Below are 19,300 nucleotides of genomic sequence, written 5' to 3'. Positions count from 1 at the left end.
GCCTTCCTTAAACACAGACAAGCTGGTCTCTGAACTCAGGGCCCTTATAATTATGTCCGCACTACCAGAATATTTTGTCCTCAGAGACCACTACTGACTACTCACCATTCAGGTATCTGCTCCCTGATCACCTCACCTAAAGGAACATCCACTCTCCACCCCACTTCTAACCCTCTATTCTGTTTTATTTTCTTCACTGCACCTATCACTAGAAGATAACCTCCCTGGGAGCACCTGTTCATCTCAGTGCCTAGAAAAATACCTGTTGCACAGTAGACAACACCTATACAAATGCTTAAAATAGCTAGCAGGTCCTGTTTCAAATAAGTGAGGTCCATTGACATAGATAAGAGACAGAGGTATGAAGATTTGATGCAGTAGGCGAAATTGTAAGACAGCCCCCGTGATTTCCACCCCTTGGTGTATGCATCCTGTATAATCAATTCCCCCTTGAGTGTGTGTGTGTGTGTGTGTGTGTGTGTAAGCAGACTGGAAGAATTCCCCTGCTGACTCTGAAGAAGTTGCCAGACTACAAGTAGGCCATGTGATTAGGGCCCAAGAGTGACCCTCCCTCCCCACCAGCCCAGCTTACAGACAGAAAGAAAATGAGGGCCTCAGTCACGTGAGTGCAAGCAAGGAATTGAGTTCTGTCTATCACCAAGGAGCTTGGGTAGAGGACTCCAAGCTTCAGATGAGATCATAGCTTCTGCAGACACCTTGATTTCAGCCTGGGGACACCCCAAGCAAAAATACAGCTATACTGTGCCTGGACTTCTGACCTACAGAAATTGTGAGATAAAAATGGCTGCTGCTTTAAGCTGGAAGTTTGTAGTTCATTGTTATGTACCAAGAGAAAACTAATATAATGGTCATCAACCCCATCAGACCCAAACTTATTTTTTATAACAAATATCTTGCTAACCACCCCCTGCCCCAACACACACTGTTCTGAAATACAATTCAGAGATTTAGAACCTACTCAACAACTTAAAATAAGACACTGGCTAAAATGTAAGGGAAAAAACAAAAGAAAATAATTTATAATAAAATAATATGTATCTCAACCACATTAGAAAACAAAAATGCCCCTGTAAGTTTTCCAAATGCCCTCTGAGAGATTCCACATCCATTGAAAACATCTGCTTGCCAGGCACAGTGTATCTAGAACACATTGGCTTCAAATTGGGAGAATATTTAACTCTTAAAATGCCTAGTACTGGTTAATTTTGCTTCTTTTACATTACTGTTGTAGAGTATGTCTTTGAAAGTCACATTAGCATTATATTTTTCTCCTTTTTCCAAAATGGACTTAAGAAGGTTTGAAAGCCTCACAATTCCCTTTTTTCCCTCCTCCTCTTCAATTATTAAATACTCACTGAGCACATGACACTGTTCCTTGAAATTAATTTTCACAATTAAATAGCCCTTTAAAGCCTCTAATTCATTTCCCAACTCTCATCTTTCAGATGTGAACAGAGAATCACCATCATCTAGTGGCTCATTATACACGCTATAAAATATTTCACCCCAGCTGTGAAGCTGGCCATAGTAAATATGTTTTGTTGCCTTAATCAAGATTTATGATAATATAATAATGCAATTTTAAAGGCCACATGCCAAAGTACTTCCTAAATTAATAAAAATACTTAGCACTTAACCTATAACACACTTTAAAATCATCACACAATCTTGCAGGTAGCGATTTGCCCATGTGCCCAGGGCTAGTAACAACTGATGGAGAGCCTGTCACCAAGCCTATTTACTTGATTTATTTTACAGTAGCTTTCTAAGGCCACATACATAATGGGTACTCACTTTGTGATGGGAAAATAAATTATTTAGTCTGAACAACCTGACAGTGTTACTATTAAGTTATTAATTCACTGAGAGGGGGGAAATTCCCTGAATGGCCTTTTTTTTTCATGCCCAAATAGCAACACTAATAAATATTCACAGATGCCTAGAACCCTAGAGCTGGAAAGGACTTAAGGATCAAAACCACAGCTTTTTATAGAGGAGGAAACTGAGAAACCTATCCAAGGTCACAGTCATCAGGGGCAGAAGCTGGGGTAAGATAAGGAGACATAGGACTATAGGATCTCAATTCCTCATTGAGAAAATGGGGATAACCCCACCCCCAGAATGGTGGCTATGAGGATGCAATAAAGTATAGAATAAGACATGCGAAGGACATAGTACAATGGTTGATACCTTTTCCTTCCCAGGGTTTCCTTTATTAATTTCTCCCGTCACTTTTTTTTTTTTTTTTTTGGCCAAAATATCATTTAGGATGGTGCACTTTGGTGATGATTTTCTGACACATACACTGCATTGACAACAAATTAGACCAAATTACAGTCCATTCAGGTACAGAAGGGCTACTGGGAGGCTACAGGAAACAGCTGACCCTAGCTCTCAGGATTTGAGTCTACACTCTCAAAAGGTTTCAAAAACATGCAACTTGTTGAACTGAGCCCAAACCAGCTTCCCTAAGGTTGAGAGCATGAAGAGTTTAGAGGTAGCTGTTCACCCTTACACCTCACACATATTTTCTAATCCTTTTTCCAGTTTTTACTCAAACTTTTCATAAGATTATCCACACCCCTGGCCTCCTCTTTCTAAACTCCAATTCACTCCTAAATCCACTGAAGTCTCACACGGCCCATCACCCGACTGAAACCACTCTAACCAAGGTCATCAATGACTTCTTAATTGGAATACCCAAGATTCACTTTCCATTCTTATCTTTCTGGATCTCACTGTAGCATGTGACACTCTTGAACATACCCTTCTTGAAACTCTACTCCCTTAGCCTCTGTGACACTCTCCTCTCCTGGTTCTCATTTTACCTCTGAGTCTCTTCTTTCACTACTTGGTCTTTAAGACGTATACTCCCCAGGGCCACGCCTTCCTTGTGAGTTTATCATTCCTCCTGGTTTCAACTGCTGGTTGCCAACTTCCAAATTTCTATCTCTAAGCCAGACCTCTCTCTCTTCTGTATTTCAGATTTGTGTGCCTGCAATATGATTCCACCACATGTCCCCACTGGCACTTCAAATCAGCATAGTCAATACCAAACTAATCTTCTCTTAATGCAGGCCCTCCTCCAGTGTCCTTTACCTTAAAAGGTAGTATCACCACACAAGTAACTCATGCTAAAAACCTGTATATTTCCCTTGACTTTTTCCTTTCCCTGACCCCACCCTGTGTAATCAATTAATTAGATCTTATTTTACCTCCTAAATATTATTCCTCTAATTCATCCTTCATATGCCATTCTAATAACTTCTACTCTAGTTCAGGCTTCAACCATCTCTCACCTGCACTACTTCAACAGCTTCCAAACTATCTCCCCACCTCCCATTTTATCCCCCTCAGTTCCATATCCACTCGGCTTGCACAATAACCAACCAATAACCAACCAATCATATTTTCACTTGTGAATGTCCAAGAGGATTAAATAACTACAGAACACTTAATATAGTCCCTGGCATATAGTAAGTGCTTAACAGGTGGTTTATTAGTAACTTTATAATTAATGATCATATTATGGTCATTGGAATGGTATACAAGTTCACAGACAGGACATCCATAGGCCTCTCTGAACTGACCCTTGCCTACCACTCTAGCCTCCTCTCTGAGGATGCCCTACCTGTCACTTTATGCTTCAGCAACACCACTGACCCTGACACACTTTGCCATCTCCCTGTCAAAAATACATATTCCCTTGACCCCCTGCAGAGGTAAAGCCTTATTCTTTAGGGGTAATAAGGTATCAGATTGACCAGGAAGCCTTCTCTGAACATCAGTGCTTATTAAGAATCTCCACAGAAGTACTGATAGACTAAGTATTCATGGCATATAAATTCTAAGCTAACAGTCTTGATATATTATTCTCACAGCACTTACCACTTTATATTACAATCATCTACCTTTAAATCTACCTCCCCCACTAGATCACAAATCCTTTGTGGACAGGAAACAAATTATTCTCCTTTGTATTTGCAGCACTTGATACAACTTAGCAGGAGATCAACAGATGTTTGCATGGATGAAACGGAAGCTGCCTGGGAATCTCATCTCCAATTCCATCTGAATTAGGCCAATTCTTACTACAAAGGAGTCACATCATACTGAAATTTAACTTACGTGAATTCAATTACTTATACAGAAAGAGGAGTCAGAAATAGCTGGAGCTACCCATCACTCCAGACTCAATGATTCCATTCAGTGTTCCTTGCTGTAGTCAAGCCTGAAACAAGATATGAGTGATTTGGGAATTTTCTCAATCACTGATAACCGGAGGTGGCAAAAAAATTAATTGAAGGCCTAAGAGAAACACTGACAACAGAAAGGAAGAGAAGTGGTAGAACAGAGTTACCCTGCCTTAGGAAAATTAACCCTTTCTTTAAAAACTCTGGAGAGGGTGGGTGCCTAGGTGGCTCAGTCGGTTGAGTGTCTGACTTTAGCTCCAGGTCATGATCTCCCGGTTAGTGAGTTCAAGACCCACATGGGGCTTGCTGCTGTCAGACTGTCAGCGCAGAGCCTGTTTCGGATCCTCTGTCCTTCCCCCCATCCTTCCCCCCCAACTTGAACTCTCTCAAAAATAGACATTAAAAAAAAAAAACCTCTGAAAGAGTGTTTGTTTCACATCAAAAGAATTTAATACCATTGAAATAAATTGTACATAATTCCTCAATAGTTAACAGAGTGTAACATTACATTAATATTTGGGTAATTAAACCTTACTGGAGGGGTGACAGAACAGTAGAGCAAAGAAATCAATGCAAACAGTATAACTGCACACAAGATGATTACTGACAGAATAGGGAACTAGGTATCTGAGAGAACTTTATCAAACACCAGTTACATAACTGCCAAGACAGTTTCACAGTGGTGCTGTAGAGGCAAGCCAGAAATTGCTAGTAACGGTGAGGTGTTAATAAGCCAAATTAAGGACGTCAAACAAAAGTTCTAATAAAATTAAACTCCATAATCCAAATTACCTTATTTGGGGACATTTCCTGTATTAAGAGAACCACGACATGGGATTCTGTAGGCATTAAAGGGTCTTCTAAAGAAAATTTTCACAGTACTTGATTTTTACACTTTGTCCTGACTTTAGAATATAACCACTAACCCACTTCCACCCCAACTATGTGACTCCACTATATTCTCCTGCTAATGCCACCATCTGTAAGAACAGACAAACCACTGTGCTGGCAACTGGAGCCACGGGATTCCACTGGAGTCCCCAAGACTTGACTAGTTCCACAATAAGCATAAAAACAAGTACACTGGCACCAAGCATTGAAAAGAGGGCGATGTTTAGTTCTGCCTCAGTGAGCCCAGACCAGGGGTGTGTGAAAAAAAGCAAATCCTGTGAGGAAAGCAAGTCCATGCTGTTCTTTCTGCCCTTAGGGGAACCTCATTTTAGCTATCTCCTAGATTATCCAGTATCCATGCTACACTTCATCTGACACATTCCTCCTCCTCCTCCACTAGACTATAAACTCCTTGAGGGCAGGGACTAGGTCACAATGCTTGATGGAAGATCTACCAAAACAGTCTCATCCATTAATCTCTTTGTTGAAGCATCACAAAGTACTGCTTTATGATAGCACAGATTTTCTGTGCCCAAAACTGTCTAAAACTCGTATGAACTGCTTTCTGAAGAAATAAAGTGGCCATCGAGAGGGAACTTATTATAATGTATCTGTTAAAAGGTATCATGACACATACAAATACAAACCATATCAAATGGTTTATATTTTAATTTAATGATTTTATTTAAATCATTAATTAATGAAGCATTCATTAAGATATTATAATCAGTTAAATGGAGAAGTCAAAGAACACACACACACACACACCCTATGTGGAATACTAACACTGCTTTACAAATAGATGCAAAACTAGTCTATATCCTCAGGACAACATTTGATTGCATTCCACTAGACAAAACCCACTTGGTCTCTATGGATAAGAATCATCTGCATTACTATCAGTTTTCTACAATTTATAGTTATAAAACAGCTCAAAGAAAATGAAAGGTACAGACAGCCTGGAAGAGTGCACTAGATAGGGCAGTCAGGGATATTTTATGCCCATTTCAGTCCTCCGCAGTTTTTTCCTGACAACAACCATACAATGGAACGCTGTAAGGGCTGCTAAAGAGAATGAGGCAGGCTCTTCATATACTAATATGGAACAGCCCTCAAGATACAATGCAAAAAAAGCAAGGGCAGTAATGTGGTATGTGACATTTATGTTTAAGAACAAATACAAAATATGCCATATACACACGGAATATTTCTGCAAAGGTATCTTTACTACTTTTAATCACCTCTAATAGAATGGAAGAATCCATGAGTGAGAGCAGATCTTTGCTCTCACTTTTATTCACTCCTCTGTCTCCAAACACTGTAACGATGCCCGGTGCTTCAGTGGCACTCAATAAAAATCTGCTGAACAAATTAATCGATCAGCGGTAATAGTGGCTGCTCCCAGAAGGAAGAACTGGAGGTCTGTCAGGTACGAATGAAAGGAAGACTTCCTTTCCACTGTGTACCCCTTTGTATTTCTGAATTTTGTACCATGTCCGTAAATTACCTCCTCAAAAAATGATTTTTTTTAAAAGTTCATTTATTTTTGAGAGACAGAGCACAAGTAGGGGAGGGCAGAGAAAGAGGGAGACACAGAATCCGAAACAGGCTCCAGGCTCTGAACTGTCAGCACAGAGCCCGACGCGGGGCTCAAACCCACAAACCGCGAGATTGTGACCCAAGCCGAAGTCGGATGCTTAACTGACTGAACCACCCGGGTGCCCCACAAATGATTTTTTTTAAAAAGGTAATGAGTTGATGTTGGCTGAGGTGTTGGTTACAAAGGGTGTTTCTTCATTAAGCTGCCTTCTCTGTTTCTAGGATTTCAGCTAGGTACTGAAAACTATGGTAGGAGTATTAGCTGGCTTGATGTAAGTGATAATATAAAGACTCAAAAATAAATAGAAACATTTAAGTAGTTTAGCCACTTTAGAAAAGTTTGCTGTTATCTACTGATATTAAAGACCTGTATAATATATGACTCAGTAATTCTACACTATTATACCCTAAGGTAAAATATGTTCATAAGCATGTATAAGAATATCCTAGCTAAAAAACAAAAGGCCCTAGAAACAACCCAAAAGTCCACCAAAAGCATAAAGGATAAATTGTATAGTCCTGAAATGGAATACTATGCAGCAGTGAAAATCAAAAAATTAGCTGTATGCAACAAGATGAATAATCTCAAAAATGTAATATTAAACAAGCCAAACACAAAGAATACACATTTATGACTTCATTTACAAAAAGTTCAAAAATAGGCCAAGTAGCTTATAAGTATTTGAAGTGTATACTTAAGGGATAAAACTTAAAATAAGAGGAAGTAATATTATAAAGTCAGGACAGTGTTTACTTTTGGGAGAGATGCTGAGATTGGGAAGGGCCAGGAAAGGGCACCTGATGAGTGCCTAGGGACCAGCAGTGTTTTATTTTTTATTTTTTATATATTTTTTAATTTTAAATATTTATTTTTGAGAAAGCACAAGCGGGGGGGGGGGGGGGGCAGAGAGAGGGGAATAGAGGATCCGAAGCAGGCTCTGAGTTGACAGGCTGACAGCAGAGAGCCAGATGTAGGGCTCAAACTCACAAACTGCGAGACCATGACCTGAGCTGAAGTCAGATGTTCAACTGACTGCGCCACACAGGCGCCCCCAACAGTGTTTTATTCTTAAGCTGAGGGACAAAAAATTGGATGTTACTTTAAACTAATTCATTAAGTGCAGTATTTGTGTTCCACATACTTTTCTGTTTGTGTGCTATGCTGGACAACAGAAACAGGAAGTTTTAAGATATAGACATTTTTTCTTTTTTTTTAATATAATTTATTGTCAAATTGGCTTACATACAACACCCAGTGTTCATCCCAACAAGTGCCCTCCTCAATGCCCATCACCCACTTTCCTCTCTCCCCCAACCCCCATCAACCCTGTTTTTCTCTGTATTTAAGAGTCTCTTATGGTTTGCCTTCCTCCCTCTCTGTTTGTAACTATTTTTTCCCATTCCACTCCCCCATGGTCTTCTGTTAAGTTCCTCAAGATCCACATAAGAGTGAAAGCATATATCTGTCTTTCCCTGACTAACTTATTTCACTTAGCATAATACCCTCCAGGTCCATCCACATTGCTGCAAATAGCAGGATTTCATTCTTTCTCATTGCCAAGTAGCATTCCATTGTATATATAAACCACATCTTCTTTATCCATTCATCACTTGATGGACATTTGGGCTCCTTCCATAATTTGGTTATTGTTGGAAGTGCTGCCATAAACATTGGGGTACATGTGCCCCTATGCATCAGCACTCCTGTATCCTTTGGGTAAATTCCTAGCAGTGCTATTGCTGGGTCATAGGGTAGTTCTATTTTTAATTTTTTGAGGAACCTCCACACTGTTTTCCAGAGTGACTGCACCAGTTTGCATTCCCACCAACCGTGCAAGAGGGTTCCCGTTTCTCCACATCCTCGCCAGCATCTGTTGTTTCCTGAGTTGTTAATTTTAGCCACTCTGACTGGTGTGAGGTGGTATCTCAGTGTGGCTTTGATTTGTATTTCCCTGATGATGATTGACCTTGAGCATAGTTTCACGTGTCTGTTGGCCATCCGGAAGTCTTCTTTGGAAAAGTGTCTATTCATGTCTTCTGCCCATTTCTTCCCTGGATTATTCATTTTTCAGGTGTGGAGTTTGGTGAGTTCTTTATAGATTTTGGATACTAGCCCTTTATCTGATATGTCATTTGCAAATATCTTTTCCCATTCTGTTGGTTGCCTTTCAGTTTTGCTGATTTGGTTTCCTTTGCAGTGCAGAAGCTTTTTATCTTGATGAGGTCCCAACAGTCCATTTTTTGCTTTTAATTCCCTTGCCTTTCGAGATGTGTCTAGTAAGAAATTGCTGCAGCTGAGGTCAAAGAGGTTGTTGCCTGCTTTCTCCTCTAGGGTTTTGATGGTTTCCTGTCTCACATTTAGGTCTTTCATCCATTTTGAGTTTATTTTTGTGTATGGTGTAAGAAAGTGGTCTAGTTTCATTCTTCTGCATATTGCTGTCCAGTTCTCCCAGCACCATTTTCTAAAGAGACTTTTTCCCTTTGGAAATGTTTCTCTGCTTTGTCAAAGATTAGCTGGCCATACATTTTTGGGTCCAGTTCTGGGTTCTCTATTCTATTCCATTGGTCTATGTCTCTGTTTCTGTGCCAATACCATGCTGTCTTGATGATGACAGCTTTGTAGTAGAGGCTAAAGTCTGGGATTGTGATACCTCCGCTTTGGTTTTCTTCTTCAGTATTACTTTGGCTATTCAGGGTCTTTTGTGGTTCCACACAAATTTTAGGATTGTTTGTTCTAGCTTTGAGAAGAATGCTGGTGCAATTTTGATTGGGATTGCACTGAATGTGTAGATTGCTTTGGGTAGTATTGACATTGTAACAATATTTATTATTCCAACCCATCAGCACGGAATGTTTTTCCATTTCTTTGTGTCTTCTTCAATTTCCTTCATAAGCTTTCTATAGTTTTCAGCATACAGATCTTTTACATCTTTGGTTAGGTTTATTCCTAGGTATTTTATGGTTCTTGGTACAACTGTAAACAGGATCAGTTTCTTTATTTCTCCTTCTGTTGCTTCATTATTGGTATATAAAAATGCACCCAATTTCTGTACATTGATTTTGTACCCTGCGACTTTGCTGAATTCATGTATCACTTCCAGGAGTCTTTTGGTGGAGTCTTTTGGGTTTTCCATGCAGAGTATCATGTTGTCTGCAAAAAGTGAAAGTGTGACTTCTTCTTTGCCAATTTTGAATGCCTTTTATTTCATTTTGTTGTCTGATTACTGATGCTAGGACTTCCAAAACTATGTTAAACAACAGTGGTGAGAGTGGACATCCCTGTCGTATTCCTGATCTCGGGGGGGGGGGGAAGCTCTCAGTTTTTCCCCATTGAGGATGATATTAGCTGTGGGCTTTTCATATATGGCTTTTATGGTGTTTAAGTATGTTCCTTCCATCCTGACTTTCTTGAGAGTTTTTAAGAAAAGATGCTGCATTTTGTCAAATGCTTTTTATGCATATATTGACAGGATCATATGGTTCTCATCCTTTCTTTTATTAACATTGATTGATTTGCAAATATTGAACCAACACTGCAGCCCAGGGATGAATCCCACTGGATCATGGTGATAATTCTTTTTATATGTTGTTGAATTCAATTTGCTAGTATCTTGTTGAGAATTTTTGCATCCATATTCATCAGGGATATTGGCCTGTAGTTCTCTTTTTTTTGTGGGGTCTCAGTCTGGTTTGGGAATCAAAGTAATGCTGGCTTCATAGAATGAGTCTGGAAGTTTTCCTTCCATTTCTATTTTTTGGAGCAGCCTGAGAAGGATAGGTATTAACTCTGCTTTAAATGTCTGGTAGAATTCCTGAGGGAAGCCATCAAAAGATACAGACATTTTCTATGTGAGCTGGGGTCCCAGCAAGAAAGCGTCAGTGTGAGTTTAGGATCCTGGGCCAAAGAATACGTACTCTACAGGACAAATAAACCAGCCAGAAAGGAAACAAATGAGTCTTCCTTCCCACTTGTGGGAGGTACCTTACACCCTAGTCAACTTGGTTCATGTGTTCCTGCTTCTCACAGATTGTTCACTTCTTTCTCCACTTTTGGCATCTACTAATTTCTTTAAAAGCTCCTACAATTTTACAAACACCCTGTCCATGGTTCCCAAACTTTAGTTGCAGCAGAACCACCTAGACAGAGCAATAAAACAGATCGCCAGGCACCATCCCCAGAGTTTCTGAATCAGAAGCTCTAGAGTGAGGTCCACAAATTTCCACTTGAAACAAGTTACCAGGAGACTTTAATGCTGTCCCTAGAACCACTGCTGTATAGTTAAAGACTCTAATGCAATAATCCAGGCAAGAAATTGAGGATTTCAACGAAGGTAAAAGCAGTAAGAATGGAAAGGAGAAAATGGAACAAGATAGAATATGAGGGTACAAGACAGAAAGAGGACACTCAGGTTTTCAGCTTATATTTTTTCATGGTCCCTTGCATACACAAGTTGAATGAATTTAACTTCAAGTTCTTAATGTCTACTCGTATCAATATATTCTTAAAATTATAAAATGCAGATATCAGATCTTCCTGACATGGGTGCACACTCATTTACACAGTATCATACCCCCTAACTAAAGCCAGTGTTAGATGCCCAGAGAATTATTTCCCTATGCCCAGCACTTTACAGTTTCTGGCACATAGTAAGTAAAATACTTAAATATTAACAGAAAAAATAAATGAGAGATAACAAGAACCAAAGAAGCATGGTGAGTAGCTAACTAGTCCATCATGAAACTACAACTTAACTCCTGAACTCTCTTTATAGTACTTATATCTTTGCACAACTAGTGTTTGATTTCCTTATACAGTGTAAATCTTTTAACTTCCTATCAGAGATTAGAACTAATATTTGCTCTATATGCTAAAGTCCTCAGACACATAAGATACAAAGTATACCGGCAAACAAGGAAAAAGCCTTTATATTGAGGTTCCTCTCAATCCACATTTCTGTGATCTTATCTCCTCCTGTTCCCTTCCTTCACCCATCCTACTGCAAACTTCCAAGGTACAGGGAGTATACTATTTGCTTACCTTGTAAACCTGCAGAGTGCCTAATTCAAGACACAGACTATCCTCCTGACACTTGTTACTGACAATTATTTTGGACTCTCTGACATTATAAATAAAAGGGGGGAGGGTAAGACATCTAATTCAAAGTCACAGCAGCTAGCTAATGCATCAGCTATTTGAAAGAAATTTTCTGTAGTTAGTGTGTGTGTGTGTGCGTGTGTGTGTGTGTGTAACATTAGAAACAGCACCCTATGACTCAGCAGAGATATAAAAGAATGAATGAAATCTGCACATGAAGTACGTGCAATCATGCACAAGGACAGTACTAAGGGGCTTCAAGGTTCAAACAAGCATTGCTATGTGCCGAGTATTATGCCAAATTCTGGAGAAGACAGTAATAACAAGATGAAGTCTAGAGAACTGGAAAGCACACTGGTGGATCTACAGTCTGCAGGCTGCTACCTCCCTATCCTTCTCTACACTCTCTCCTGGTTCTCTGTCCACCAGTTTTTGTTAGTCTCTATGCCGGTTTCTCTTCTTTCATCCATCCTTTAAGTCAGTAGTCCTCAAAGTGAGGTCTTGGGAACACCAGCATCAGCATCTCCTGAGAACTTGTTCAAAATGCAAATTCTCAATCCCCACTCAGACCTACTGAATCAGAAACTGTGGGGGTGGGGCCCAGCAATTTGTGTTTTATCAAGGCCTCAGGTTTTTTGTTTTTTTTTTTTTGTTTGTTTATATCCAAGTTAGTTAGCATATAGTGCAACAATGATTTCAGGAGTAAATACCTTAAATGTCCCTTGCCCATTTAGCCCACCCCCCTCCCACAAGCCTTCCAGTAACCCTCTGTTTGTTCTCCATATTTAAGAGTCTGTTACGTTTTGTCCCACACCCTGTTTTTATATTATTTTTGCTTCCCTTTCCTTATGTTCATCTGCTTTGTATCTTAAATTTATCATATGAGTTAAGTCCTATATTTGTCTTTCTCTGACTAATTTCACTTAGCATAATACCCTCTAGTTCCATCCACATAGTTGCAAATGCAAGATTTCATTCTTTTTGATTGCTGAGTAATAATCCATTGTGTGTGTATATGTATATATATATATATATATACACACACACATATATACATACACACACACATACACACATACACACACACACACACACACACACACATATACACACCACATCTTCTTTATCCATTCATCCATGGATGGACATTTGGGTTCTTTCCATACTTTGGCTATTGTTGATAGCGCTGCTATAAATATTGGGGTGCCTGTATCCCTTCAAAACAGCACACCTGTATCCCTTGGATAAATATCTAGTAGTTCAATTGCTGGGTCATAGGGTAATTCTATTTTTAACTTTTTGAGGAAGCTCCATACTGTTTTCCAGAGTGACTGCACCAGTTTGCATTCCCACCAGCACGGCAAAAGAGATCGTTGGGCCTCAGGTATTTCTAATGCATGCTCAAGTTTGAGAACCAATCTAAATTTAATCTAAGTGTTGATGTCCACAAGTTCCATTCCTTGTTCTTTCCAGTTCTCATTCTCCACTCTTCTGGGTAGTTGTATCTTCTTCTACTACCTCTATAACTGTCACTATTACTACCACTATTAATAGCAACAGCTATCATTTATTAAGCATTTATAAGCTAGGCATTATGTTAATCATTGTGCACATTCTATTTATTTAATCTCCACAACTATTCTTTGAAGTATTATTAACCCCACTTTTCAGAAGAAATTAAGGCTTAGAGATGTTAAACAACTTGTCCAAGGTCACCTGACCCAACCAGTAAGTGAAATAGACAAGACTTCAGGTTTTCCTGATTCCAAAGTCCACAGTGTTAAGTACTACACTACTCCTAGAATAGTACTATTTTCTTGGCCCTATAGACTGTTACAATTATTCCTAAACTGCCTCATCAACTCTGGAGTAGAATTTCCAATCACCCAGTGGACCTCTCCAAACTCTACACAGGGACCTGATAATTAACATGCCATCATTTCTTCCCTCCACTGCAATTCTGTTGCTTCTCCTGTATTTTCTAATTTAATGTCATCATAATCACCAGTTACTAAAGCTAGACACATCTTTAACTTCCCACTCTCTCTCACCACTAACTGGTCATAACATTTAGAGATTTTAACAACTCTCTATTAGAGAGATTTTAAAATATCTCTACAATCCATCCATTCCTGCTGTCCCTCTTCAGGCTCCCAGCATCTCTTACGTATACCCTAACCGGTCTGCTAGCCTCTCCATGCCAATGCAGCTCTGCACGGGAACTGCCAATTAACTTTCTTATGAGTCCACTTTCCAAGGCCCTCCATCACCAACACGGGGGTTGGAATGGGAGGAGGGAAAATCTAGGCTTTTTAGAATGGAATGAAAACCCCTAATAGTTTGGCTGCAACCATATCTTTCCTGTCTCATCAAGAAACAATTCAAGGTTTTCCAAAAACCCTGTTGATATTAATCTCTAGCAACTGTGCTTATGCTCTCCCCTCTTCCTACACTGTGTGTTTTCCCTTTTACATGTGGCAAAATTCTACTTAACCTGCAGGGCTAAGTTCTATCCTCTTCTTTTTAAAGCTTTCCCTGATTCTATCAATTTTTTTTCCTCCAAAGTGATCAATGCCCTCAGCATTTTACTTATTCCAAGGTGATTAACTCTTATCATAACATCCCAAGTTTAGGGGTTTGTCTCGTCTAATGAACACGTAGTAACTCACAGGGTTTGGGCTTACCGTGTCATGTTCTTTGTCTTCCCAGCACCCACCACAGTATCTAGCCATAGCCAGCACCCAATAAATATTTGCTGAGTTGTTAAATAATGCAACATTTGGTGTTGCAACTTTACACATGGTAGGTTAGCAATTCAGCTTCAGGTTTAATGGGCCTGAAGAATTTCCACATAACAACAAAAGATATTATGAAGAACAAAGGTTCGATACTCAGCAGCAACATCTTTAATTTTCTCAAATCTTTTTGTCAATGCTTTTTAGCATCCTTCTTCAAACAGACTCCTTTCCCAGCAAACGTTACTTGTATATTTTACAGAATCAGAGATTAAGTACAAACCTCACAGGGCACTCTAAAAGATAATCCCAAGCAAAACTGTGTCACTGAGAATAGCTGGATAATTGCTTTGGGTACATCATTTCAGATTTCCAGTGGAAAGGCCCAAGCACACTAGGTAGATTTTAGAAATGGGGACACGTGCTGCTGACAAAGTACATAAGATACACTCACACTAATGAGGCATTTATTCAAATTAGTAATTGACATCAGAAGTATACAACAACCCAATCCTGATTCAACCATAATATCCCTTAAGGATAACACTTACTCTTGTCTAAGACTATTCTAACACAATTCCCATTCCACCTAGCAAGCAGCCCCTATCTTGTTATCAGTGAGTGCCTTAGTCTTAACACTTTTCCTTCCCAATCTGCTAAACCTTCTCTCTCCAACATCTCCCTATCAGAGACCGTAAACTCCACTCACCAGATATGTAGGTCTCCTCAATATCTCCCTCATCAAGCACATTCACACAATTTTCTCAACATGATTCCTTGCCTCTTCTCTAATTCAAATTTTATAGCTCTTTCAAAGACCTGATCGAATCTTACCTCTTCCAAAGAGTTCATTAACTCAGCCCACCACAGGTCTTATCTTTTCTAAATTTCTACTGCACTTAAAGTACAGCATCTCACATAGCACCTGTTTACATACTGCCTCATTTGGTTTCATAATGATTTGACATATTTTTGCTCATACATTTGACATACACATAACAAACTATTTGCTTTTTTTTTTTTTCTAAGTAGGCTTCACACTCAGTGAGGAGCCCAACACAGAGTTTGAACTCACCCAAAGTGGAGTTTGAACTCACCACCCTAGGATCAAGACCTAAGATGAAGAATCACACTTAGCCAATTGTGCCCAGACTATTTACACTTTTTTAGAAATGTATTTATTTATTTTTATTTTAGAGAGAGAGCATGAGCAGGGGAGAAGGGTGGAAGAAGAGAGAGAGAATCTTAAGCAAGATCCATGCTCAGTGTGGAGCCCGATTCAGGGCTTGATCTCATGAAAGTGAGATCATGACCTAAGCAGAAATCAAGAGTCTGACGCTGCACTGACTGAACCACCCAGGCACCCCCAGTCTATTTGCTCTTTATCCAAAAAAGCCAGGTTTTCTATGTCATTTGTACCCATATAACTCTTTTCCCTTTTCCCACATATAAGATGATTGGGGGGGGGGGGGGGAGGAGAACGTATATTAACTCCTTGATGGACTAAGCTAGATTCATTGGTAAACACTCATACACAGTGCAATATATGACAAATACCTTATTGTATGCCTACTCTGTGGCAAAACTTGTGTAGATGCTGAAGAGAAAGCCATGAATAAAAAAGACACGACACCTGTCCTAAAAGCTACCTAGTCCAGTGAGCAAGAGACACTGAATCTCCAGTACTCTAGGTGCTACAGAGCAAGATTACTGGTTCCAAGACGTAAGCACCTCAGGCAGCATACTTCACAGATCCTCAGTTATGAAACTGAACCACAAAATTTTAGAGCTGAATGAAAACTGACAAGTTATGTTTCTTCAATTTTCTTGCACAGATCCTGATTAAATTTCAGTATCATCTACCTCTGTTCTAGGCATTGCCTTAATCAAAAGCCAGAAAATACCGACTTTTTCCCTATCTTCAATACTCTTTTCTCCCAAGGATGGCAACTGCAATCACCACACATTGACTCACGAGGGGAGCCAGAGCATTGAGAGCACTGGGCTGATGATTTGCTACACCTTCACACTCAGGCTTGTCTGTCCACCAACATTTTCCAGCCCACACGTTGAACAGAATCTGTATTTTGTGCCTAGGAAACAGGACGTCTGTACTTCTATTAAGGAAAATAAAAAACAGTGCCTCCATACTTTTTTTGGCCCTAGTAATGACAGAAACACAACAGGTTCTGAGAAATAAAACAGCTGATTTGAGTCCAGAGGGAAGTGAGAATTTAGGATGGATATCTGCCCCCTGGCCTTAAAATCTGTAGCAACGTGAAAGAATGCCTAGGGCAAAGTTGTATGCGTGCTTTACGCACGTGCACACACATGTGAAGTTGGAAACTCCAGGCAACAGGTTAGCTGCCCCCTATCAGTACTGACAATCGCCTTCCCCAGGTCGTGGGTGTGTCTGACGCCGCACGCAGGCACTGATTCACAACTCTCTCCATAACAACCGGCTCCTCCTCGGAGCCCAGCCAGGGCAGGGGCGAGGAAGGCCCCAGCAGTGCCAAACTTTCCGAATCCCAGCCCTACTACGTCCCCGGTTCCACCTCCTCTCCATCCCGGTCAACCTCGTCTCAGGCAGGCTGCGAGGCTGTTCTGGGAACCCGGGCTTCTCCTGATTCCGACTCCTCTGTCGGGGAGCCTGGCAAAGCCACCTCGACGCCCCCAGACACCTACTTCCCACTACACCTTCCGGGAACACACAGTCTCCGTCGGCACCTCGCTGCCGCTTCCCGGAGCGCCAGCGCCTAGGAACTGACCCTCGCCAGCCCCCGTCCCCTCTCCTTCCCCGCCCCCGGGAAAAGCGGCAGAGGGGCGTGGAGCGGCGCGCGCGGGTACTGTGGGGGTGCGCGTCTCCGCGCCCCGGGCCCGCGCAGCAGGTGCGGCCAGGCCCCACCTCCCCTGCGAGGTCCCGGCTACTCACCCCAACGATGTTTCTCGGCGACCTAGCCGCCCGCACGGACGCCTCTTCCGCCTGCTCCGCACCGCCCTTATAGCCACCGCCCCCTCGGCCGCTGCCGTCGCCGCCGTCCTCGCCGCCGCCGCCGCCGCGGCGCGCGTCCGCCTTCACGCACACCGCCGTGGCCGCGCACGCGCCTCTGCGCGCTGGCGTCACTTAGCAACCGGTCGGCGGCGGGCGGGATCTGAGGGTTTAGGGCTCGGATGTGGCCTTTGGCGGGTTTTGCGCCGTTTCCCCACCCGCCCGACCCGTCGCCCTCCTGAGTTGGGGGCCCCAGGGTGTGGCTGCCCTGCCGGCACCTGGCTCCGGGTAAGCACGTCACCATACGTCACTGTGTGGTGTCACCGATCGCGTCACGGCAGATGGGAAGGTCCCCGTCGCGAGGTTCCAGGGCGCCTGTGGCGGAAAGAGCAGCTGCCTTGTCCAGACTGGCGCGGATCCTATGGGCTACTTCTGCAAAGTGCAGGAAGGTTATACAAAAGTGGGACCAAAGGGGGCTGAGGGTGCGGTTAACGCGGAAGACTGCTGAGTGACACTCGTTAACCCAGCAACAGGGTGTGATGGATCGAGCCTTGAATTCCCGTTTCCTCATTTTATAAATGGGGTAACGGTACCCATCCTGCCTACATTGAGGAATTGTGAAGCTAAGATAAAATACTGTATGCGGAGGTTCTTTGTAAAGTATAAACCCATTAGACTTTAAAATATTTTTGTTAGAAGGCAGTCGAGCAGGAGCAGATGAGAGCATGGACTTTGGAGTCAGAAACGTAACTTTAAGTCTGATCCTGGCTGATGTTGGATAGTCAGTTTTGCTTGACGCTTGGGCAAACTGGGGTACCAGGGTTTGGAGACTAACCAAAAAGGACATAATTTCAGGCAAAAGGTGTTTTATGAACAAAGGTATGGAAGTGAAAAATGGACAGTAAAGAGGTTAAGTCTTGAGGCAGAGAGGCCAGTATTGAGGCCATTGCTGTATTCCATTTAAGCGATAAGAGTCTTAACAAAGGTATTGGCAGTAGGAATGTAGGGAAAGGAATAGATGTGAGTGCTATTAAGGTGGTAGAATTGACAGTACTGAGTGGGAGGTTGGGGGATACGTGAGTAGACCAAGTTTCTAGTATGGGTGCCATAGTAGATGGTGGAACCGTTTCACAAGATGGGAAGAAAAATGAGTACAAAGTCTCTGTACTAAGTTAATAGATAGTGGTGTTGACAGCCTCGGAGGATGATCAGATTTGTGGGATGAGATGATGATGAGTTCAAATATAGATATATTTGTTGGGGAAACACTCTCCACTCATGATGTCTCTTTCCATCTGGAGTGAATCCATTAAAATAACACTCCTGGCCTCTCACTGTACCTGTCCCAGCTCACTCCTCCCTGGAGCAGTAACTTTCTGATGGTGATTTTAAAAGGAAAAACTAGGGGCACCTGGGTGGCTCAGTAAATTAAGTGGTTAAGCTAAGTGTTAAGCACCTGACTGTTGGTTTCAGCTCAGGTCATGACCTCACAGTTTGTAGGTTCAAGCCCCATATCGGGCAGGGTGCAATGCCCTGGTGTTCTCCTGTTCTGGAAGACCAGGACCTGGGGTGGGGTTGAGGGTGCCCGGTCCAGGACTACAAAGTTAGTAAACCTATTTAATTTCAGAGTTTGGCATTATGAAGCTTGCTATCCACAGGCAATATTCAGTACCAACTTTGCCAGTTGTATCATACAGAGTAATGGTCCCCCAAAGATGTTCATGCCCTAATCTCCAGAATCTGAATATGCTCCCTCCCTTCCATGGCAAAAGGGACT

The 19,300-nt window shown here is 41.6% G+C and overlaps 1 protein-coding gene across 4 annotated transcripts in view; it reads right to left on the bottom strand.

Moving 5' to 3' along the window:
• Positions 1 to 17,735, bottom strand: part of BTBD9 (BTB domain containing 9) — a 413,472-nt gene extending 395,737 nt beyond the window's left edge. Inside the window, exon 1 of one of the 4 annotated variants that reach the window (XM_027057832.2) lies at positions 17,467 to 17,735. The gene's annotated coding sequence lies outside the window, so the exon portion shown is untranslated. Of the gene's footprint in view, positions 1 to 17,219; positions 17,333 to 17,466 lie in introns of those variants that run through there. The other 3 variants (XM_027057831.2, XM_015069790.3, XM_053222857.1) reach the window with 3 other exon arrangements.
• Positions 17,736 to 19,300: the final 1,565 nt, after the last annotated feature.

Source organism: Acinonyx jubatus, chromosome B2 (genome assembly GCF_027475565.1).
Source record: "Acinonyx jubatus isolate Ajub_Pintada_27869175 chromosome B2, VMU_Ajub_asm_v1.0, whole genome shotgun sequence".
NCBI classification, from domain to species: Eukaryota; Metazoa; Chordata; class Mammalia; order Carnivora; family Felidae; genus Acinonyx; species Acinonyx jubatus.
This window is presented reverse-complemented; position numbering and strand designations above follow the sequence as displayed.